The following is a 25004-nucleotide window of genomic DNA, read 5'->3' as shown; positions in this document are numbered from 1 at the left end:
GTAGTGCATTGTGTGTTAATGTCCGGTTGGGGTTGCAATGGCCTGGTCAGTGACTGCTGCATCTCTAGTCATGTACCACCCCTATGTGTTGTGGGCTGTCAATTTGAGGGGTGTGCTGGTGTGTCCTGCATGTGCAGGGTCCCTTCTGTACTTGCATTAATGGCATGTTTAACACCCTCCCACCCCATTGCCTATCACTCAGGCTGCAAGGTAGTAGTGATTGTAAATATACTCACCCAACATCCAGGTTCATTCACCTCTATGATGTGTCATGTACAGAGGCAGGGTGCTGTTCCGCAGAACCATACAGTTGTGTATTGATCCCGGGAACCGTGCACAGCAGTGAGTAATGGTCAGGTGAGCGTCACAGGTCACCTGGACGTTGAGGGAATGGAACTGCTTTTGGTTCCTGTAGACTTCCTCTGAGGCATGGGGGAGGGGAAGCTCCACATGCGTACAATCCAGTGCAGTACACACATTGGGCATGCTCACAATGGCATGGAAACGGGCATTGGTGGTGTTGATCTGTGCCAGGGTGGTGGGGAGGGCAATGTGTTGGGCCACATGACGCAGGAGTGCCTCCGGCACCTGTACCAGCACTCTGGATAATGCAGGCTGCAATATGCCCTGCAGCTGGCTCACAGAGTGCTGGAATGTGCCAAAGGCCAGAAAGTACAGGACCAACACCAGCTTTACCAATTGTGGTGTGACTGTCCTGATGCCAATCCTGCTATGTCCTCCTTGATGTGGGTTAGGAGTTCCCTGATGGTAACCCTGCCAAGGTGATGATTTGGGCATCTGTGTAGGTCCATGGTGTGGACCTTGTGCGCGGGATCACAGCACCCCTCGTCCTCACCACCTGCATGTCCATCTGCTGCATCCTCTGCCTCCTCCTTCTGTCCCTGGCATCCTGTCACCATTGCAGGTACTGCAGTCCCAGCAGCAGTAATGTCTGCATGAAGCAGGTCAGTTACATTGTCACAGCAAGAAGTGGCAGCATGGTTGTGTTGGTAAGTGTGTTTGGGAAAGGTGTGGCCCTTTTCTGCTCTCACTGTGTGTATTGGGTGCCCCTGTGGCCTGTTTGCCCTCACCTTTGACCATTTACTTGCTGCTCTGAGGTGTTGGCAACTCTGCCAGGATTTTGTTAGTTTTACCATTATATTTGTGGCGGTAATACCAGGAAATCCGAACTCGTAATTGGCCGGTGAAACCGTTGAGCTGGTAATTATGGCGCAGGAGTTTGAGCCTTCTGGTATTCCATTGGTGGTATTACCGGCAACAGTGATTCTGGTGCCTCGCATCTCTGCGCCGGTATTAAAAGCAAGTGTGTTTCAGCCTACTTTGTAGCTGTTATGTTAAAAGGGCTGGTTCACAGAGTTATCAGCACCTTTAATGTTTACCGGCAAACTTGTAATGAGGCCCATTGTACATGAATATCCAAGGCCTGTAACATTGAGGAGGAGAAGCCCACAACAAGAATGAATAGGGGAGCCAAAGACTTGAACAAGTCCCCTGGAAGAACTAAATAAATTAATCCAAGAGATAGCAAAAAAGGTATCTCAACGTTTTCTACTAAGGGTGAAGAAGCCTATCCAGGATAAGGGAGCCATTCTCCTGGTTTTCTTATTTTGTATTAGTGGTAGGGACAAAGCAGCTTACCTTTGGACAGAGGACAGACTCTTTACTTTGGGCTTCACCACAAACGAGGAGCACCTTAGTTAGTGTGGTTAGGCAGGGAAATCCATACATTAGGGATAGTGAGGCCTTTTTATGTATTACTTAATAAAAACAAAGTGAAGAATACCAAAACCTCGCCTGTCTCCTTCTTCTGATCTACCACATATGGTGTCAGCAGTGGAGTCTGACCAGCTGACAAAAGTTGGGGGACCCTAAAGTTCACTAAACTAAGTTCAAAAGCCTATACACCCACAGTGGCAACTGATGAATCTGTCAGTTTTAATATACATAGTAGTGCAGAGATAACCATAGAAGCAGGGGAGAGACAGTCAATTCCCACAGTTTTAGTTTTGTCCCCACCTAAGGGAACTTACATTGTTATGTTATGTTCTGTTAAAAACATTTATAAAGCGCACAAACACCCAGAGGCACCCTGGTGCTAAAGTGAGTACGGAGCTGCCTAACAACCAAATCGGAACACAAAAATTTTGAGCATACGCCGAAAGGTTAAGTGGTCATCTATCATCCGCAATGCTAGGGGAATGGCATTCCAAGCCTTGGCGGCAGCCACCGAGGAGACACTGCGACCAGTACGGATCAGTCTAAAACGGGGAACCTTAACCAGAAAAGCGGAGTGTGAGCGGAGACACTGCATTGGTACGGAATGGGGAAATTTATCTTGGATGCATTCCAGCCCAAGGCCGTTAAACGCCCGATGTACCATACACAATGATTTGAATAATATACTCTTGCCCACCGGAAGCCAGTGAAGCTGTCTTAATAGAGGGGTAATGTGGGCCCCAGTTGGAGGCCGCAGGATCACTCTGACAGCAGCATTCTGCAATAACTGTAACCAATGAATCACATAACAGGGCTGGGCAAGATAGAGTGAGTTGCAGTAGTCTAGATCACTCAGGACGAGTGTGGCTACAACCGGAGCATGACATTTTTCCGGCACAAAAGGGAGGACTTTCCTAAGCATGCGCAGTTTCAAATGCCCGCTCTTACATACTGCTGCTACGTGGGCATCCATCACAAGGGAGGAGGAAATAACAACCCCCAGGTTCTTTACGGATGCCACAGCGACCGGGAGAGGGCCAAGAGAGGCCGTCCAGCAGTCATTGGTCCAATAAAGAAGCGGCAAGGTATTCCCAACCACCAACACCACTGTCTTGCTACCATTCAATTTAAGCCAATTAGATGACATCCATTCCCCGACCTAGTGGAGACACGGCATAGACCTACTAGCCGTATTGGTGTGATTAAGGTCAAGGGGGACCAGAATTTGGGTGTCGTCGGTGTAGGAATAGTAGCGGAAACCATTGTAGTGGATAAGAGCCAGAAAATGCCTAATATACTGGTTGAACAGAATCAGGGAGAGGGCAGATCCCTGCGGGACACCACAGGATAGTAAAACTGGGCTAGAAAGAAAGGGACGGAGTGAAACTGATTGTGAATGGTGGGCCAGAAAGGAGATGAACCAGTGCAGAACTCTGCCCGGCAGTAGAAAGCCGGGATATTAAGGTAGGATGGTCAACGGTGTTAAACGCAGCCGACAGATCTAAATGAACAACTGCGCCAACACCCCCCTGGTCCACCAAGCGAGCCAGGTCGTCGAACACCAAGTTCAAGACTGAATCAGTACCCCTACCAAGCCGAAAGCCAGACTGAAATAAGTCAAAATAAGACATAGATTCCAGAAAAGTGGAGAGAAAGGGGGAAACCAGTGCTTCCAACAATTTCATAAGGAACGGGAGTAAAGAAATAGGATGATTGTTCGCTAACACCTCTGGATCTAGTGAGGGTTTTTTAAAATAATGGGATCACAAGAGCATGTTTATATGTGGATGGGATTACACCCTCCATAAAGGAGGCATTTACGGCTGTAGTAATCTGAGAGATAATAGCCCTTGAATTTTCTTTCAGTACCGCAAGCGGAATGGGGTCAGTGGGAGATGCTGATTTCAGCCCTAGAATGGCAGCTAAAATATCCGATTCAAGGAAGGTGCGAAATGAAGACCACGTCCTTTATTCCAGAGAGGGCTCAGTCGATGTTTTAGCAACTGGTGGGTGCACAACATCGCTCTTGATATTATCACGAATAGCGGAAATCTTAGACACAAAAAAGGATGACAAGGAATCACAGGGAGCTTAGGAAGAAGTTGTCTGCGTGCTAGTCATCGCAGGGGAGGAGAGGGACTGAACAAGCTGGAAAAGGGCCCTAGGTTTATTAAGGGCTCCTTCAACCTTAAGGGCAAAATACGTCTTCTTGGCATCTACCACTGACTTATGGTAGGCAGTGAGTCGTTGGCGGAATACAGATTTAGTTTCCGCTGAATAGTCAGCCTACCATTTTCATTCAGCCTGTCTGCACAGAAGCCTTTCAGCTCTCAGCTGATCAGTATACCATGGCTCTGATGGACGTGCATTTTGCTTGCACATCCTAAGAGGAGCCAGTTGGTCAAGAGTAGTGGAGAAAACAGATTCCAGAGCAGACAGGGAGCACGACATGGGCTGGCCACAGTGAGTAGCCAGGGTGGACGTCACGGAAGAGCTTGAAACCCTATGCCAGCTATGTTTCAAAATAGCTGGCTTAGGTTGCGCGGCAATAGGGACAGGCTAAGGAATCGAGAAAGGGACCAGACAGTGGTCAGACCAGATAATAAGGGATGGAGGGGACAGAGTAATAGATTGCTCCAAAGCAAAAACTAGATCAAGAATATTTCCCCGTAAGTGGGGAGGTTTAGTCACCCATTGGTGAAGGACAAGGTCAAGCATCAGGTCTAGAAATGTCCCCAGATAAAAGATAGTTGGTCAGCCTTTGCATCACCAAATCGTTGGCCATTTATAGGATTTTTAACCTGGACCACAGGAGGTGGAACTGGAACTTCTTCAAAGGTCCTAAATTTACCAGCAAATTGACAAGGGGGGTCCTGGGAGTCTCTCTGCCAGACATTAGTCCTGGTTGCGAGAGACTTACTCAGGGTCTTTAGCTCACTATCTTTCACAGAGAAGAAATATCCCAAACATATCAATCTTTGTCCTGCCCTGGGGCAGTCCAGCACCGAAATGGTAGGCAACTCTCCTCTGAACAAGAGTACCAACAGCATCCCCAGACACGTGTTTCGGTCTGGTTGGACCTCATCAGTAGGGAGGAGCTGTGCCTCTCTAAGAATAGTGAGCAAGGGGTCCACGTCTGGATTCCCCTAGTAACTTAGGGTGAGACCCAAAGTTACTTAAATATGCAAATTGACAAGGGGGGTCCTGGGAGTCTCTCTGCCAGACATCAGTCCTGGTTGCGAGAGACTTACCCAGAGTCTTTAGCTCACTATCTTTCACAGAGAAGAAATATCCCAAACATATCAATCTTTGTCCTGCCCTGGGGCAGTCCAGCACCGAAATGGTAGGCAATTCTCCTCTGAACAAGAGTACCAACAGCATCCCCAGACACGTGTTTCGGTCTGGTTGGACCTCATCAGTAGGGAGGAGCTGTGCCTCTCTAAGAATAGTGAGCAGGGGGTCCACGTCTGGATTCCCCTAGTAACTTAGGGTGAGACCCAAAGTTACTTAAATATGCAAATTGACAAGGGGGGTCCTGGGAGTCTCTCTGCCAGACATTAGTCCTGGTTGCGAGAGACTTACCCAGAGTCTTTAGCTCACTATCTTTCACAGAGAAGAAATATCCCAAACATATCAATCTTTGTCCTGCCCTGGGGCAGTCCAGCACCGAAATGGTAGGCAATTCTCCTCTGAACAAGAGTACCAACAGCATCCCCAGACACGTGTTTCGGTCTGGTTGGACCTCATCAGTAGGGAGGAGCTGTGCCTCTCTAAGAATAGTGAGCAGGGGGTCCACGTCTGGATTCCCCTAGTAATTTAGGGTGAGACCCAAAGTTACTTTAATATGCAAATTGACAAGGGGGGTCCTGGGAGTCTCTCTGCCAGACATTAGTCCCTCCTTGTCAATTTGCCTAAATTTACCAGTACCACACCCCTGATGTAGGGCCGAGGTGGAACACAGGACTGCACTCAGGAGGGGGTGGGGCTACTAGAGCATCTGGGCCAACTTTCTTTGAGGAGTCCAAAGGATTCTGTACTGAGCCTCTTTGCAGCGAGCCAGGTATTTGAATGTTAACTGTATTACAACTGTCAGTTTGAGCAGTGGAATCAACCAGTTTTGGTTCAATTAAGCCAACTGAGGGAATTCTCTGCGCCTCGGAGATAAGCCCTGAATTTGATTTAGGTAGAGTGAGTGCAGAAGTTTTAGCAAACAGTAGGTTAGAGTGTTTTGTAACCATTTTCCGATTAATTGATCGCGATTTGCGTGGTGCTAAGGACACTATTCTTAAGAGTACTTTACTGAGTAACCGCAGTCTCCACAAGTGAAAATTGGCTAGGAGTTGAGTGTGGATTGGAAATATTCTGTATAGGATTAACTGTGCAGGGAGAGGGGATAGCACTAATGCACGGACCAAAAAAGGGTGCAAGCTTAGATTGTCCTTGTAATAGGGCATTAATAGGAGCTTCCAGGATGGACATATTGTCCGATATGTCTATTATCTCCGGTGTTGCTGGGGGTACTTGCGCAGCTACAGGGGGGATTACATCGCCCTCTTGTACTGATAGCTGACCCTGCACAGTAAGTTTCTGGGACAATTAAGTTCCAATCGAGTCCTCTTTGTTAGGTAGATCTACAAGTATTTCAGTGCCAATACAATACATTTTCGAGTTAAGTTCCGTCATTGATCTTTGAAAATTCTTAAGTTCTGCCCAGACGTTGTCGTACAAGTCAACAAATGAGCTGAACACCATGTTTAAGGCGGAAACTGTCGAATGAGTGAGACAAATAGGTTCATCCAGATCTTTCAGAGTGTGATGTAGTCTTGGAGAATGTATATGTATATTCCTCTGGTTTGCATCCCATAATCTTGCTTCCCCCACAGAGTCTACTATATTTGGGTCGATGCCTTCAATAATATTTGTTAGGGCAGTCAGAGTATTTTGGGACACGCCCCCTTGAGACTGTAGGATCGAGTTTACAGGAATTTCATCAGCAATTGGCAAATCCATGACTTTATCTGCGCATTCAATAATACTAATATCGGTAATATTATTGTTGCCGCCAAAAAAAGCCTGGGTAGTCATAGCTGAGTGGTCCAGCATAGCATTACCTCGAAAAGCTTTAGTTAGTTTGATTTCAGTGCTAGTAGAGGTTGCTTTCAAAATATAGTTATCCATAAACGAAACAGGCTGAATTGGTTTTAATTGTCTGGGTGTTTTGTGATGTAATTTCCCATTGGGTGTAGCCGGGATGACAAATGCACATACAGTCTCAGAGCTATGAATCAGTGCTTTGTGAGTAGGAGCCATGGGACAAGTCTCATTGTAGTTTGGCATTATATGCTTGGCTGTGGAAAAGCTAGATGACAAACCCTCTTTTAGATTTGAGGAGATTTTCACAGACAAAGGCAGAACACAGAGGGAAGTTGAGGAGGTTAATTGTCCAATGGAAGGTAACCAACACTTAACCAATGTTGGAAGTTGCTGGCTACTACCTGCTGGATCCGACAGAATGGCATCCGGAAGCATAGAAGATCCTTTTTGGCTGCGTAAGCCAGACCTCATGGTTGTAGAAAGTATTAAGTAAGCCTTGGAGCAGTCAATAAAAACAAGCGTGAAGCAAAAACCACCAGATCAAAGGGCTTGTAATAGGGCAGTAAATAAGGTCTGAGCCCCGCAGTTTCTGGAGTAGATTAAAATATGAATGTATACAAGCCCAAGGTTATTATGCTGGACGCAGGAATCCTTAAAATGTAAGTAAATGTTACCAGATCAAAGAGTTCGCAAATATAATGATAACTCTGCAAACCCTGCAGTCTCTGGTATGATAGAGTATGGACGGACAAAGATGCTTCTCAGTGGCAGGAACATATGGCGTGTAAAGGAGCAGAGTCAATTGAATTGCAGGATAGGCAAGCCTGATATAGTAGCCGGATAGTATTCTTCACAAATATAGTCGATAATATCCAGATAACTCAATGGATAAAATGCTTACTGTATTCCAGCATCCAGCAGCCGTCCACACAGAACAGCCAAACAGCACCAGCCCTTCTTCCACCAGGGCTTGTGCCGCTTGGGCGGCAGTGCGGGGGATTTGAAGTTCCCGGCGGTGTCACGTGACAGCGTCACGTGATCCTCAGCGGCTCTGCCTTCCTGAATGCAGCAAGAGCAGAGACGTTTTTATGGGAGGGCAAAAGGGGCACTTGCCCAGGGCCACTAACTTGGAGGGGGCCCCACAAGGCTGCCTGATCTAAAGAAGTAAGATTCCTTGGTTCACCAGACATAAATAGCACACATCAGGATATTGTATTGCATGGTGCTGAGGCTCTAAACCTATTGCCTGGCTGCTTTGGCAAGTGCATTTTGCCTCGATCAATTCATCATGTAATGTGTTCTGTGTTCATTGTGAGATATATATATATATATATGTATATATATATATATATATATATATATATATATATATATATATATATATGTTTGTGTGTTTGTTCCTTGCGCACAACTCCTGTAGCATTCTTTCCTTCCTGTGGGAATTATGTTGATCATGTTCAATAGCCACATTTGAAATGCATATTGGTAAATTGAGTGCCACAATGGTTCAGAAGTTAGCTCAGCGTGTTAGCACTCATTGCAGAGATTTGTTCCTATGCAAGATTAGAATAGAACATTGGTCTTGCAGCACAACAGGTGCTATTATCAGCAATGTACCTGCACCAGATAGAGGTTGCTATAAAAACAAACATGTCATCCTTATGGTGAAGGTCTAGAAATTGGTTTGTTCAGATGGGGGTGTTGTAAAACACAGGCATTCTTCAACGATGAGCATAAACTGTTAGTTCAAGAGATGAATAAGTATCCAAATTTGGAACCAAAGCATTCCTGCTTGTATCCTGGCTTTGCCAGCAGACAATACAGTGATCCTGGTCAAATCCTCTAATATCTCATACATTACTGTACTGTCTTCTGTGAAGTTTGCCTCCTCGCATGCTGTTGGCATCGTTTAGCCCATTACTTGATCTTTCTTCTTATTTAGGCCATTTGAGTGGAAGGGGTGGTAGAAAGAAGGGAGCGGACCAGATGGTGCTGGACTCGGGCAAGCATATTTTAAAGTCTGCTTGTTTGATACAAAAGAACACTTTGCATTTTTGGTAAAAGTCAAAGGTTTTTCTGCATGTTTATAAATGACAATTTCACAAGCCATTTTTTTGGAACTATGTAAAGCTTTAAAATACAAAAGACCAACCCGGATTAAATCACACCGATTGGTATGCTAGTACTTGGATACTTCTCTTGATGATGGAGAGAATGAAGTTAGAATCATTCTCTGTTATACCCTTCTATAATATTTTGTTTTTAAGAATTGTCATGTTTGGTAATGTGATTGGTGTACTTTGCAAGTCAGTTTTATAAAATGAGATTATTTTAGTTCATGGTAAGAACTGGTAACCAAAGTGTTCAAATGCAGAAATTGCAGAGTTGGCACACATCCCAGATTCACCCCTTAACCAGTGTGTGTAATGCTGGGCATCTTATTTAATCTTGTATTGCCTAGCCTCTTGAAATTGCCAGTCCCTGAATCTTTCAAAATTGTCAGCCCTCAGAGAGATTTCCTTCTCAGGGTATGATCTTCAAACAGCCTCACTCATGGTTTCACTGGCTGTAGTGTTGCTTCCACTATAATGGTGAGCATTGATATACCGCACACCACAGGTACTTTATTCTTTTGATCTCTAATGGCAACACTGTTTGAAAACCATGCCCCATTTATAATCTGTCTGGATATAGACACTTTCCTGGTAGTTTCTAATCTGCATCCACTATCCATGCTAGGGTATGTGTAGCTTTCTCCTTCCTTCCAATTGGTCTCCTCTATCCATGCTTGAGCACGTTTGCGTTCTGTGAGGCAGCAAATGTGAGTTCTGTCTATTCTGGGTTACATGTACCTTTTGCATACAGACCTGCATTAATACTACATGCTGCATACCTTCCTGGATTCATACCTTCCTGGATTCTATTGATAAAAGGTCTCCTGTATCTATGCTAGAACAGAAGTAACCTCTTCATAGACTGATAATGTTGGCCTTCAAATGATACTTCTTTATCATTCTGATAGAGCAATAATGTAGAGGGTAAGGGGATTTAAAGGGAGTAAACATCCTTATTTTAATGCTGTGAGGCAGCATATCAACCTATGGGTTGGGATTGCGTTGCGGGGAGGGGGTGGCAGATATTCTTGATCACTTGATTTGTTTGGTTTGGTGGAGGGGAGCCTCAAAGATGTCCGTGCCCAGGGCCCCAAAATTGCTTAAGATTGGCCCTGAGCAAGAGCCAGGTGCTCACAGTGCTGCTTGGAGGGGGAAGCTAGCTGGTATTAAAAGCAGTTCCAATGATAAAAACAATCCTCACCAGTGCTTTCACTCAGCGCTGCATTTGGGCGGCAGTGCGGGGGATTTGAAGTTCCCGGCGTTGTCACGTGACAGCGTCACGTGATCCTCAGCAGCTCCGCCTCCCAGAATGCAGCAAGAGCCAGGTGCTCACAGTGCTGCTTGGAGGGGAAGCTAGCTGGTATTAAAAGCAGTTCCAATGATAAAAAACACGATCCTGCTGCTCCGTTTGAAATATCACCAGTGCTTTCACTCAGTGGTATTATACTGAGCAGAGACTTTAATGTGGATTGTGTCTATGGTAAACAGGGCACCGTACTAAATGGGAAGAAAGGTGGGATTGGCCCCAGGACTAGGGCCTGGTGTGAGGCCTTGGATGAATTCAAACTTTCCCCATTGATGGTTAAGGAGGGGGAGGCACAAACCACATGGTTGAATGGAATCTACAATAGTTGTATTGATTTTATCTTCGTGAACTCTATGATCTCGAAGTACCGCCCAAAATTTGGAATAATTACGGGCCTCAATAGTGACAATGTTATGCTTAGTATGAAATGTGAGTTAAAATCCACTAAACCGGATATAATTGAGCTGGGTAATCCATTGGTTAACCTACAAGTTAATAGGCAAGGACCCATAGGATTGAACGCTTTGGGTCAGCTGTAAAGGAGCAGGGGGTGGGCAAAGCAGAAATACTGAGGCAGTGTGGCTGGGAGCTGGAGAAGCTGGTGCTTTTGTTCTGTCCTACAAACCCTAGATATAGAATCATGGTTAAGGGACAGGGTAGAACGGGATAAAGGTTTGACTAGGGTATTAATATGAAAAAGAGGGAACTCAATACCTTGACTCGTAAAACAAAACAATGCACATCTATCTCAGGAGAAAACAAGGAAACAATTACGGTTACTGCAAGGAACAGATATAAATCATGGTTCCAAAATTACATCTATGGGGCAGATTCGGCAGCCTGAAAGTATATTAATCAGCTAATTAGGGCAAATAATTCCCAGAAATTCTGGGATTTGATTCGTTGTAATGGGATACATAGTTATGCCTTGGAAGTGTGTAGTATAACAGAGGAGCAATGGGGTGTATTAATTAAAAACACGTACTGGCTGGACTCTGAAGTTAGAGGGAAGGGAGGTAATCCCTAGCTGCAGCATACATTAGTCTTTGAGCACATCAGAGACTACGCATGGAGGGCTTGATAACCAAAATGAAGGCTCTGATGGACTGTGTAATGAGGTAATAAAGAGCGACCCCATTTATTGGGGCTCCTTGTTATGATACCTCTTCCTTCATGATTGTGAAGGGGGAAGCATTCCCGCACGTAGAAAAGCTCAATCTTAATTTTGGTACACAAGCGCAGTTTTAAAGTTTGAATAATATTAGTTTTAGGGTATGTATTGATGTTTATAGAATGATTAAATTAATTTTGGTATTGATGTTAGAATGTATTGTTATATATTGTAATGAATCTATTGTTTTTTGAAAGTGCAGAATGTATTGTATAAAATGTATTGTATTAATTGTAGCAGTGTAAAAGGTCGACAAAGTTATTCCTGATACACTCAATACAAATATTTTAAAAAGCATTTCATATAAAAACATTATTTAAAAAGGGTAATCTCAGTGTGCTGCACCATTATTACATTATGTAACTGTTATATATATTACAATTATTAGTATTGTGGAAGGAGGAGGGATACATTCACCTGACAAAATAAACATTTGAAGGGACTGGCATTATTCGGGAAGAAAAAAAAAACAGCCTGTCGTTGAGAAATCTTTAAAACGTCCCTGTTTACAGAGGGTTTGTCTAATTAGCACATTTCTTTATTTAATCGGGTAGCGAGAATTGCTGGAAACACACACTCATGAACACCTGCATTTCAGGTGTTTGCTTCCCAAGTGCTTCCCAAGTGTTTACAATAACAGTAACACTCGTGACAGATTTGAAAAAGGGGTCCATACCTGCCTGAGTTTCCCAAACCCTCACATTTGTTGTCTCGTTCGCAAACATTATCGTAAAACAAGCTCATACACCTAACGCACCCCACGGACACAGAGACACGCAGTCTCCAGCATACAAAAGCAAGGGAAGGGTGAGGTGTGAACAATCACCTCACCCTTCCACCAAGCAACAAGGTGCTAAGCCCCAGGAAGGTAGCTATCAGGCAGGGTGCAGGGTCAAGGACCTGCCCCCCCTCCTGGGGGCATAGACAGTCGGCTACACCGGCCTGGGAGCTGGACTACAGCTCCCCCACTATGCACATCAAAGACCCAGGGCTCCCCTCGGTCTTATAAATACGAGCAGCAAGCTCTAAGAAAACACTACTTGTTTGTGGACCCTGAATGGGGACCCAAACAAACAGGAGGTTCGCTGTGCACTCAGCGTCCTCCAATCTTTGTTTCTTTACTTTAACACGTTTGCCGTGCACTCAGCATCGTGTATTTCTTGACTTCTGGTGTTCGCCGTACACGTGGCTTCACTTTCTCTCTTGAAACATTGTACTGTTTCAGTAAATCCTTTGCGGCTCCCCCGCTTCGCTGTTAGCGTGGATAAATAAAACAAACGTGAGAGGCCCAGCTGAGTGATCCAGGGAGTCGTGAAGCTTCAGCAGGAGCGGTCTGAGGAAGCGCGAAGGAAGGAACCCGGCGCCGTGGCCCATGAAGAGCGGCTAAATGAAATAGACTAAGCCTCTGTTTGGAGGCAAGGCAACAAAACAAACAGGCCCGCTAGTACGTGGCCGCCTATCTAGACAGGGGGGGCCCGTAGGCCACAATAAGGAGATCCATTAATTTTACTTCCAGTTTGTGGCAAGGCAACACATAGCAACATGGTCCGCAATAACTTTGACTGATTAGTAAATGCCAGAAAATAGCATTTGTAGCCACCATTTTTTATAGTACAGAGGTGAAGTGTCCCGCCTACAAACCTGACAATGGGGTTTCAAGCCTCGCGGTCGGTGGCAAAGTATAATTTCACGGACGTCACTCAATATTGCTAATTTTTGGTACAAAATTAGAACAAATCATAAAATTTAACAGGAGCACGGGGGGGCGGCCGAAATAGAAACAACAGGCCAACATTTGTTTGTGTAAAGGGGCACGGGGATGCTTATACTCTAAAGGGGTGTGTGGGTAAAGCTGCAAAGTTGCAAAAACCATCTGCAGAGCCACGTTGTCCACACCCGGTCAAGTGGCGCAACGAGTAGAGCACCAGCGTCGACAGCCGTGCAGAGCCTGTTGATGCAGGTGCGAATCTTGGCAGGGCCTAACTCAGCCTTTTATCCCTCCAAGGTCAATAAATAAGCACCACACCCCCTGGGCAATATTATTCACATTCCAATGAACGTTACAGAAGCCATTTTGATAGGGGGTTTTCCATAATACTGAAACTGGATAGCAGATAAAGTGCACAAAGTTGGACGATACAGGCCCAACAACAGCCAGCTACCCAAAGCATGCAACAGCATAGACAAATGTCATGAATACAGAATTTTGTGACACAAGCAAACAAATTGAATGGTGAATGATTAGTCACGTGTTCACAAAGACAGGTAACCGCACAAAGTTCAAAAGGGAATAAAGTATTTGCAATTCTTTTACTTAAACAGGCAAAGAATAATGGCTCCCCAAGCGAAAACCACAAGAACCCACAACACCACCACAGAAGCCCAAATCACCCCACTTGTTGGCGGCAATAGAAACGGCCAAGCAATATGGCTGGACTGGGTCAGGGAAAACATATACGGCCTACCTAAAGAAGGGGTAAGCTTGCCACCAGGCCTGGAGAACGACCGACCCCCAACAAAGAAAAGAAAGCCGACAGAAGGCATGGGAAAAGGTAACAAAAACAAAAAACTGTCTCAATTAAGTGTAAACATGAGTGAAATGCAACACTTATTGCTTGAAATCAGGGGTCAACAGCCACCTCCCCCAGGTGGAACTGTTTCCCCAAGTCCCGCCACTCCACTTGAACCCAACATCATTATAGACCCTCCACCGCCCACAGCAATATTAACAACACCTATTTCACCACCTTTAACAGCGCCCCTACCGCTCACGACAACACCAACGGCAGCCGCTACAGGTCCACTTGCACCAACAGCGGCATCACCAGATCTGACAGGTGCACTGAAAGCATGGGCAAACCCCAGTGCAAACACACCGGGGCAGATGGGGGGGAAACAGCAACAACCCAGCAGACATGTTAATGATCAGCAGTGCCCAACTAGACCTAAAGCTGAAAGCCTTCCAAACAGAAATCCTGAACAGATACAAAAGAGGCCTGGCATGGAACATTGACATTACAATCAAAGAAGCCATATGGGCAAAAGAGTTAATCGAAATCTTTTCACTTATAGAATCCCAACGCAAAGGAATAGATGCTTTCAGGGAACCCAACAAGATACAGGAAAAAGCCATAGCTAGGAACGCCCAGGTAGAACAGAACTGGGACAACTGGTTACAATCTTTCGCCATCCTAGCAACCATCTATGAGTCGAAATTCCCAAGGGATGGTAGAAAACTATGGGCATACATGGACAAGATCAGAGAAGTAAAAATAGCACAAAGGGGGAAAAACCGGGGGGCGTGGCTTGGTAGCCATGTGAAAGGACGTGCCTGAACGGGAGCTCCCGCTGATCCGTACATAATCCGACTGATACCGCGCAAGGACCGCTGTGATTTGGCGAAAATTGGAAGACTGTGTACATGAAGTCCGGCTGCACGCGAGGACACATTTTTATATGGGTTCGTAGTGCGCACGGATACTTAAGAGCCGAATGAAGCACTGGCGGCCAGACCTCGACGGATGACAAAATGGCCGCCGCCGCTTGACGAGGGGACAAAGGAGCGGTAGATTGGGACCACAACATACGTGCGCCCTCTCAGCAGTACGAAGGGGGCAGCGCGACCCTGCCCATCTGGGGGGAGCGCCGGACAACAGCGATGCCTGAGACTGTGGGGCGAGCTGAGACTCTCAACAGAGTCGTGGTGTATGGGCACAGTGCCTCCCTGGCTTGGACCGGAGCGCGACCGGAGGGACGCTCCTGACTGGAGACATGTCGAACAAGCCTCTGAGGGCGAAGAATAAACAGCCCACGCTCGACGAATACGCCAAGACGTCGCCCGGCCTGGAGGGTGCCAGGAGCAAGGATAAGGCTCAGACCAAGGAGATGGCCGCCGGTGGTGCGAACCAGGAGGTTCTCGCTGCGATCGCGGATCTGAAGGCGACGTGGGAGACCAGGCTCCAACTTGCTGTGGCCGAATTGAAAACCGCGTTGGAACTACAGGTTGGGGCGGTGCAGGAGGATGTGAACCTCCTGAGGCAGGATGTGCGGGCCCTGGCTGAGCGCGCGGAAACTTTGGAAAAGGAGATGGGCCCTACTGTGGCAGACTGCACTGCACATAAGCGCGATATCCATGCCCTGGTGCAGCGGGTGGGCAACTTGGAAAGTAGGGCTGAAGAGGCGGAAGGACGTGCCCGGAGAAACAACGTTCGCATCGTGGGCCTGCCGGAGGGGGCTGAGGGCCAGAATCCCACGGAGTTTATCGAGAACTTGCTGCTGCAGGAGATCACTGGGGGAGCCCTGTCGCAGGGGTTTGCGGTGGAGAGGGCGCACAGGGCCTTGAGTAGAAGACCACCGCCGGGGAACCCACCTAGGCCTGTGATCGCCAAGATCCTCAATTATCGGGATCGGGAAAGGATCCTTGAGCACTTTCGTAAGGGGGGCACCATACGGCGAGGAGAGGCGACCATTACTGCTTACCCCGATTACACCTTGCAAGTGCAGCGCAGTCGCATGAACTTTGGGGCGGTCAAGAGGCGATTGCGGGCAGCAGGGTACAAGTATATGTTGCTTTACCCGGCCAGATTGAAGGTTCTCTTCAAGACTAAGATGCTGTTCTTTGACACTCCGGAGGAGGCCATGGAATGGCTCGATGCACAAAACTGTCCTCAGGAGCCAGATGAGCGGACGGCGGATGGAACGGGAAGAGATAAGTGATGCTGCGGGCCCGGTTGGGCTATGAACATTGGGACTGGAATATAGTCGGTATGACTCTGTTTGGTAGTGTATGCGTTAGGACTTTGAAACATGGTCCGTGTGCGCGGATACGGAAGTGCGGGAGGGGAGCCTCCGGGGGCTGGTCTTTGTACCCCAGTTTGAGTTTAGTTTAGTCACTGTGTGTGGGGTGACACCCTGTCGGGTTCTCTACTTGGGTTCCAGAGAGAACCGAACACAGGGATGCCTGAGATCCAGGGATGGAGCTGGGCAGTTGGTTGGGTTAAGGGGGTTAGGGGGGTGGGGCGGGTCAGTTTTTATATGAGCCTGGGGGAGAAACTGGGGATGGGGGCCCTTGCGGTAAGAGGGAGGCGAGGGGTCCTGGGAGAGGGATGGGAGCTACTGTTGCGTCATGGGGGACCTTAGGATACTAACGTGGAACGTTAGAGGCCTTAGCAGTTACCTTAAGCGTAACAAGGTCATGTTGTACCTAAAAAGACAAAGGATAGACATCGCCCTGTTACAGGAGACACATCTGACACGGGATAAGCTGGAACTGGTGGGGAGAAAGTGGAGAGGGACTGTAGTTGGATCCACATATTCTGCCTATGCTAGAGGTGTGCTGATTTGGGTTGCACCACATGTCCCGTTTAAGCTACTTGGGGAGGTTGTGGAGTCTGATGGGAGGCTGGTCATGGTAAGGGGGCTTGTGGAAAATAAAGTAGTGTGCGTTATAAATACCTATGCCCCCAACCGTGACACGGCGACATACTTCAGGACACTGACCACTAGACTGGGTGAGGGGATGGGGGGTCCTGTGATTTGGGGAGGGGACTTTAATTGTGTACTAGACCCCAAGGAGGACAGGTCAGACGACAGGCTGGACAGGCCCAGCCCGGCGGCTAGGGTACTGCAGGCGCTGCTGGTAGACCTTGGCCTGGCAGACGTGTGGAGGACGAGACACCCTGGCGTGAGGCAATATTCACATTACTCGGCCCCGCACCAGTTACGCACAAGGCTGGATTACTTTTTCGCCACTCCGGACATTGTCGCGGAGTGTGACCAGATAGACTACAGGGCGAGAGTCCTTTCGGACCACTCGCCCCTGGTCATGCGTTGGCAGCTTTGTCCCCCACGTGCGCGTATTCCAACATGGCGCCTCAGGGCGGAAGCGCTCAGGGACCCAGTCTTCAGAGAAGAAGTGAGGGAGGAGATTGTTGCTTATTTTGAAACGAACACAGGCAGCGTCAAGTCGGCTAGTACTTTGTGGGAGGCCTTTAAGGTTGTAATGAGGGGGGTTGCCATTGCTAAATCCAAAGGATTAATGGGAGGAGTCCTGGCAGATCTGCGTAGAGCCGAGACTGAGTTGGAGAGAGAGCTGGGGGAGGGGGAGACGGACATGGAGGAGGTCATTAAACTGCAACAGAGGTGCGCAGAACATTGGGACAGGCTTTGTAACCTAAATTACAGGAAGTATATTGAGAGGTTGCATGCCGGGGGAGACAAGACGGGCAGACTTCTTGCTTGGCTGTATAAGAGCGAGACCCCAAGATCCCCGATCCGATCAGTTATCACTGAAAAGGGAGTGGAGCAGAACACCCAGGAAGGGGTGAATGGAGCATTCGCAGAATATTATCAAGCATTATATGAGGATCGAGAGGGTGGAAGCCGGGAGGATATAGAGGTAGTACTTGAAGACATAGGCCTGCCCAAGATAAGTGACGAAGAGCGAGAGGAAATGGATGCTAAGATCACTCTGGATGAGCTGCAGGAGATTGTGCGGCAGCTGCCCACTTGTAAGGCCCCAGGTGCAGACGGGTTCCCCAGTGAATTTTATAAAGCGTATGAGGAGGAGGTGCTCCCACCCATGCTGGAGATGTTTAACGAAGCGTTCGAGGTGGGGCGGCTACCAGAATCGCTCAGGGAGGCGATTATAGTACCGCTCCCCAAACCCAACAAACCGGGGCACGACTGTGGCTCCTACCGGCCCCTGTCGATGTTGAACCAGGACAGCAAGATCCTGACAGCGGTCCTGGCGGCCAGAATGCAGAGGGTAATAGGCAAGCTGATCCATCCTGACCAGACGGGCTATGTCCCGAACAGGAATATTACCCACAATCACAGGTGCCTTCACAGGGTGGTGGAAAAGGGGGGCAGTGATGACAGCGAAATGGCAATAGTGGCGCTGGACGCGGTTAAAGCGTTCGACTCCGTCCGATGGCCATGGCTCCTGGCGGCTTTGGGGCAGTTCGGACTGGGACCATGCTACATGAGGTGGGCCGAGCTATTATATAGTGCGCCTCTGGCTAGGGACCGTACGGGTGCAGTAGTGTCAGACAGATGGCAGTTAGGCAGAGGTACCAGGCAGGGATGTCCTTGGTCCCCAATGTTGTACATACTGGCCCTCGAACCCTTAGCAGTTTACCTCCGGCAGCAGTATGATCCGGTGGGCATAGAGGTGGGAGGAGAGTGCCATCTTATATCCCTGTATGCAGACGATATGCTGTTATACCTGAAACACCCGGAAGAGAACTTGCAGTATATCTTGGAGGTATTGGAGAGGTATGCCTGGTTGTCCGGCATAGCGGTTAACCCTCAGAAATCCGTATTATTCCCGCTGGGCAGTTATGTGGGGATACCGGCGGAGAGGTTGCCGGTGCTGCGGATTCCGTGGGCAACAAGCTCCTTCCGGTACTTGGGCATTGACGTGTATCACACGACTGAGGAAGAACACAAGTATAATACTGAACTAGCCGTGGGAAAGATTGAGAGGTGCATGAGGTTCTGGGAAAGATTGCCTTTAGCAATGATGGGTCGCGGAGCCATGCTTAAAATGGTGGTGTTGCCCAGGCTCCTGCATTACTTTAATAACATCCCGTATATGATACCTAGGAAGTTTTTCGCCAGGTTGCATAGCGCATGTAGGAATTTCCTGTGGCACGGCACGCGCAACAGGGTCGCATTATGGAAATTGCAGAACTCTTACGAGAAAGGTGGCGTGAAGCTGCCGAACTTTGAGGCCTATTATATCGCGGCGCAACTGCAATATGTGGCCAGGTGGCTTTCAGATGAAGAGACCCCCGAACATAGGCTGCTAGGGGAAGACTGTTCCCCCTTCTATCTGCGGGAGGTGATTTGGGTGACTGGCTCATGGATGAGAGAGCGTCCTAAGATGCTGGCCCTTGGCAGGAACATATGGCGGCGTGCCTGTCGGATGATGGGTGACCCCGCGCCGTGTATGTCGCAGTTCCCTCTGATCGCCCTGGCAAAGGAGGACGGGCAGCTGAGAACTATTATCCGGACGTATTGGGAGTCAGTGGGATTGATTACAATGGGCGACATCTGGCAGGAGGGGACCCTGATGGAGTTTGATGAATTGGAGGTAGGGTCGGGACTACACAGGGGTCAATATGTAACATATCACAGGGTGGTCCGGGAGGTCCGGAGCACGTGGCCCGAAACTACTTTGGCCGATGAACCGGATGCCACGCTGGAGACGATGTATGACGCATCAGAGGGCGGACACGAGGTCTCTAGGTTGTACGGGATGTTGATGACAAAGGTTGGGAAGGATTTGGGGCACCTGAGACTGGAGTGGGATGCAGAAGCGGGGGCCCCGATGTCGGATGGGATGTGGGAGCGCGCCCTGGGGTACCATAAAAAGGTATCGAGGAACGCCAGGTTCAAGCAGATACAGCTCTATATTACGCACAGGGCATATATGACCCCCCTTAGAATTTCCAAATTCCTAGGTAGTGGGCGCCAGGCGTGCCCCAAGTGTAACGAAGAGAATGCGGACATGATACATATGTTCTGGGCGTGCCCAGTGATTGCAACTTACTGGGGTGAAGTGGCGCAGAGGCTGGCAGGAAGGGGTATCACACTTAAGGTGGATTCGGCGTGGGCTTGTCTGCTGGGAGGGTATCCCAGGGCGCGTAAGCTTCGACATGTGGATAAACTTAAAGATCTGGCCTATGTGCTTGCCAAACGTAGGATAGCCATGGAGTGGAACAAATGTCACAAGCCGCGAGTGGAGGTCTGGTGGCGGGATCTCCAAAAATGGGCGGATGCTGAAACGACAGTGTGGCAAGATGGCAGTATGGCAGGCGATGGGGAAGAAATAGGCTCTCTCATGGCATGGAAGTTGTTGTTAGCTGAGCTGTTTTGTGCGGGATCGGCCTCGGCTGGACTTGAGAGCGATGAGGCCCCACCGCACGGAACGGACACTGATGGCGAACACTCTACAGGCTCATAGGGGGGAGGGATGGGGATTGCAGTGCCTTACTTTTTGTTCGTTTGGTTTTGTTGTTTGAAGTGTTTTATTTATGTTTCGTTGTAATGTTGTTTGGTTGAGATAAAATAAAAATATATTAAAAAAAAAAAAAAAAAAAGGGGGAAAAACCTGGCTAGCATATGATATTAGATTCAGGCGGAGTATGTCAGAGAGGCCAGCCATATATGGGACGAGTTACAGAATTATCTACACATGCTAAACGCAGAGCCTCCATCAGAGGAAGAGGCCAACCAACCAATACCCAAAAACAACAGAAATTCACAGGGCCCCAGAAATTCTGAAAATGAAAAATACAAGAATGGAGAGCAGCCCTTTCGGAAGAACCAGCTATGGGCGGCTAAGTCTAATGCCCACAAACAGAACAAAAACCACCCGCCGAAGCCAATATCCCATGCATGAACTTTGGGAAAAATCAGTGCAACTGGGGGAAGGAATGCTGGTACAAACACACGTGCACCAACTGCAACGGTGACCATGCAGCAAGCAATTGCACCATACTCCCAGCCAAAAATGCAAAAGCCTAGCAGCAACACCCCCCACCAATCCCATTCTTAGAACCAGGGAGAACGCCCATCAATCCTAACGACTTTAGAGATGCGCTGAGGAACTACCCAGATAAAGAAACCAGCAGGCCTGCAAGGTTTCACCAATGGTTTCATCATCCCTTTCAAAGGGACAGGGACACAAAAAATCCCAAAAAAACATGCCCTTCGTGGAGTTCATAGTCATCGCACTAGGCTTGGCCCCCAAAAAAGAACCCGGAAAAATGAGCCGAATCCACCACCTGTCCTACCGAAAAGGCCAATCACTGAACGAAGGCATCCCGCACACAGAATCTGCGGAATCCTACGCACACTTCCAAGAAGCAGTGAGACTCATAAATGAGTGTGGTACGAACGCCCTTATGGCCAAATTGGACATAGAATCTGCTTTCAGATTACTGCCAGTCCACCCAGACTCTCAGCAATGGCTAGGGTTCACTTTCAAAAACAAATTCTATATAGACAGATGCCTCCCCATGGGATGCACAGTATCCTGCGCCCTATTTGAACAGTTCAGCTCTTTTTTCCAATGGGCATTCCAAAAACACAGACCAGGAGCCAAAATAGTTCACTACCTTGACGACTTCATGGTAATGGGACCAGCAAATTCTGAAGAATGCAGTAGAGCTCTGGCCAAGTTAGAGGAAATGGCTGCACAGTGGGGCATCCCCCTGGCAACAGAGAAGACGACCAAACCAGCCACCAACATAATCTTTCTGGGTATCGAAATAGATTATGCACGGGGCCTATGCAGAATTCGAAAAACTAAGATAGCAGAACTACTGGGAAAAATACAAGGCCTGACAACAAAAGATAAAGCCACAGTAAAAGAAATCCAGTCACGGGCTGGAAGCCTCCACTTTGCAGCCAGAATAATCCCCCAGGGGAAGATATTCTCCAGAAGTCTGGAACTAAAATTCAAATCATACACCAAACCCCATTTACACATCCGGCTAGGCAAAGCAGTAAAACAAGATCTGGAACTTTGGGGGATTTCCTCAAACTTCAACGGGACCTCACTTTGGCACACGCCATTGAATACATGGACAAAAAGGGTCCTTTTTACTGATGCAGCCGGGAGCAGGGGGTTTGGAGCCATACTTGACGCAGACTGGGTGGCAGGACACTGGCCCAATTCATGGCAAACGGCAGGGTGGACAAAAAACATCACCCTCCTAGAAATATTTCCCATTTGGCTAACCATACACATCTGGGGCAGGCAGCTAGCTAACACGGAACTCTTGGTCTGGTGTGACAACATGGCGGTGGTAGGCTCTATAAACAGAAGATCTACCAAATGCCATTTAGTGCTGAAAGTACTACGAGCCATTACAGCAGTCACACTGCAGGAAAACATTGTGGTCAAAGCAAAACACATCGCTGGAGCAGACAATAATATTGCAGATGCTTTATCTCGCTTTCAGTGGCCAAGGTTCCGGGAGCTAGCACCACATGCCCAAAAACAGATGACGGCAATACCAGCGGAATGCTGGTCAATAAGGGGAAACTAAGAAAAACGGCATCAACGCCAGCGCCAGAGAGCCCAGGCCGGGATGCCCAACAAGAACCAGGCACCTCAAAAACTGGTGCCAACATCACGCTATCCACAGAGAAAACGAACCCTGACACAGGGTTCCTAACAGAGATGGCTGAGAAGGCACTGGCAGGCACTACTGCAGCTCAATACAGTAAGGGCCTACAAACAGTATTCAAAGCTACAGGTTTAAACCATGTAGAATTAATAACGATTAAAGACATAGAAATATTCTAAAAATGGGCTCACAACCAGGGTTTCAAGAGGGGCTGGGCAAAAAGACACCTGGTAGCAATTTCATATTTTTCCAAAATACGGGGAGACTCAGACTCCACTCAGAACGCTCTGATCTCCTACACCATGAAAGGCTGGGGCAGAACAGAGGGACCCCAGGTAGACACCCGCCGCCCCTTAAATTTCAACAAACTAGTAAAAATAGCAGAGCAACTGGAGGCCATGTGCTGGCACCACTATGAGACCATGCTATTTAAAACAGCATTTTTTCTAGCGTACTTTGGGGCCTTCCGGGTAGGGGAACCCATCGCCTCCAGCACAAAAGCCAACAATGGGTTAGGTATCATGGAGGCCAGGGTCAGACAAGACAGCGTCAGCATAGACATCCAAAGGTCCAAAACAGGGGCCAAAAGAGCCATCAATATCTGCTGCATCGACGATGCAGAAAACTGCCCGGTGTGTATCACCAACCTTCACTACGCTGAAAGGCCAAGAGTGGGGGGGGTTCTTAATCCACAGGGATGCCTCGGCACTAAGCCGCTACCAATTTAAAGGGGTGCTGATGAAAGCAATCAGCAAAGCAGGATGGGACCCTAAAGATTTTTGCACCCATGCCTTTAGAATTGGGGCCGCCATCTCAGCATGGCAAGGAGACCTGGCACCAGAAGAACTAAAAAACTTAGGGGGATGTAAGTTAGATTGCTACAAAAGATACATCAGACCACAGCTAATATAGCCCTCTACCCCCCTTTCTCTTTCTCTCCACCCCTCCAGAAACAACTGCCGGGGAGAGGACATCACTCCGATCAGCATGGATAGTCGGTCACTCATTCGTCTCCAGGATAGGCAGATGGGCAGAAGAAACTAAAGAGGGTCCACATTTTAGGAACACCATAGCTTCCTGGTGGGGATACAGAGGTCTTCTCTGGGCCGACATCCACGACACACTAGCAGAGCTGGTCGCATACAGAGACCCGCCAGAATTCCTGATAGTACATCTAGGGGGCAACAACCTAGTGTCTGCAGGGAGAAGAAAACTACTGGAAGAAATTAGCTCCTCCTTAGCTGGCATTTTGCATAACTGGAGGGACACAGAAATCTACTTCTCGGCCATCCTGCCCATAAATAAATGGCGGGGGGGACAATTGTTACAAATCAATAGACATTTCTAGATGAAAACTGAACAGGGGGCTGGAAAAAGTTTGTATACCACGTGGCCTGGGTTTAAAAAAAACACCCGGCCATCACGTTAGGGGACCCAGATCTGTTTCTTAAAGATGGCACCCACCTATCAAACCAGGGCATGGAACATTTATTTCGAGAAATCACAGCTACCCTAGCCTCCAGGGGTTGTCAGTAGAGATATTTTCGGGGGAACACACGGTCAGCCGGCAACCTGCCTGTGTGTGGCGGCACGGGCCAGAGGGGGTAACCTCTAGACCAGTGCCCAAAAGTATGATGTTATTATGATATGTGATTATTGTTATTCCATAACCATATCTGCACAATAAAATCCTACGGCCTTTTATTGCCAACACTTGACAAATGTGTGCTCTTGCTTATTACTGGTGGGGGTAAGGGTTCGGCCCATACAGTTTGCATGCAAATGGGTTCAGCAGCTATGGGCAATGCTGCAGGGCCGCCCAAGGCGAGGCAGGGTAACTGATGTTACCATGTGGCAGGCCTGGGAGAGGGGCAGCCCCCACCCCCAAGCCTGCTCCTCTCCCCCCCACAGACATGGAGACACGCAGTCCAGCATACAAAAGCAAGGGAAGGGTGGGCATAGAGAGTCGCTACACCGGCCTGGGGGCTGGACTACAGCTCCCCCACTATGCACATCAAAGACCCAGGGCTCCCCTGGTTCTTATAAATAAGAGCAGCATGCTCTAAGAAGACACTACTTGTTTGTGACCCTGAACGGGGACCCAAACAAACAGGAGGTTCACTGTGCACTCAGCGTCCTCCAATCTTTGTTTCTTTACCACAAAACCCACCCACCCTACAAAAGAAGGGAGAAGAACAAAGAAAAAACAAAGGACACTGTACGGTGACCACTACAAGTGGTGGGACAATACGGCGGCACGGCCAGAGGGGGTAACCTCTGGACCTGGTGCCCAAAATGATGATGTTATTATGATATGTGATTATTGTTATTCCATAACCATATCTGCACAATAAAATCCCACGGCCCTTTATTGCCAACACTTGGCAAATGTGTGCTCTTGCTTATTACTGGTGAGGGTAAGGGTTCGACGCATACAATTT

Source organism: Ambystoma mexicanum, chromosome 11, assembly GCF_040938575.1.
Source record: "Ambystoma mexicanum isolate Mex_15411 chromosome 11, UKY_AmexF1_1, whole genome shotgun sequence".
In the NCBI taxonomy this organism is placed as follows: domain Eukaryota; kingdom Metazoa; phylum Chordata; class Amphibia; order Caudata; family Ambystomatidae; genus Ambystoma; species Ambystoma mexicanum.
Note: the sequence above shows the minus strand (reverse complement) of the source record.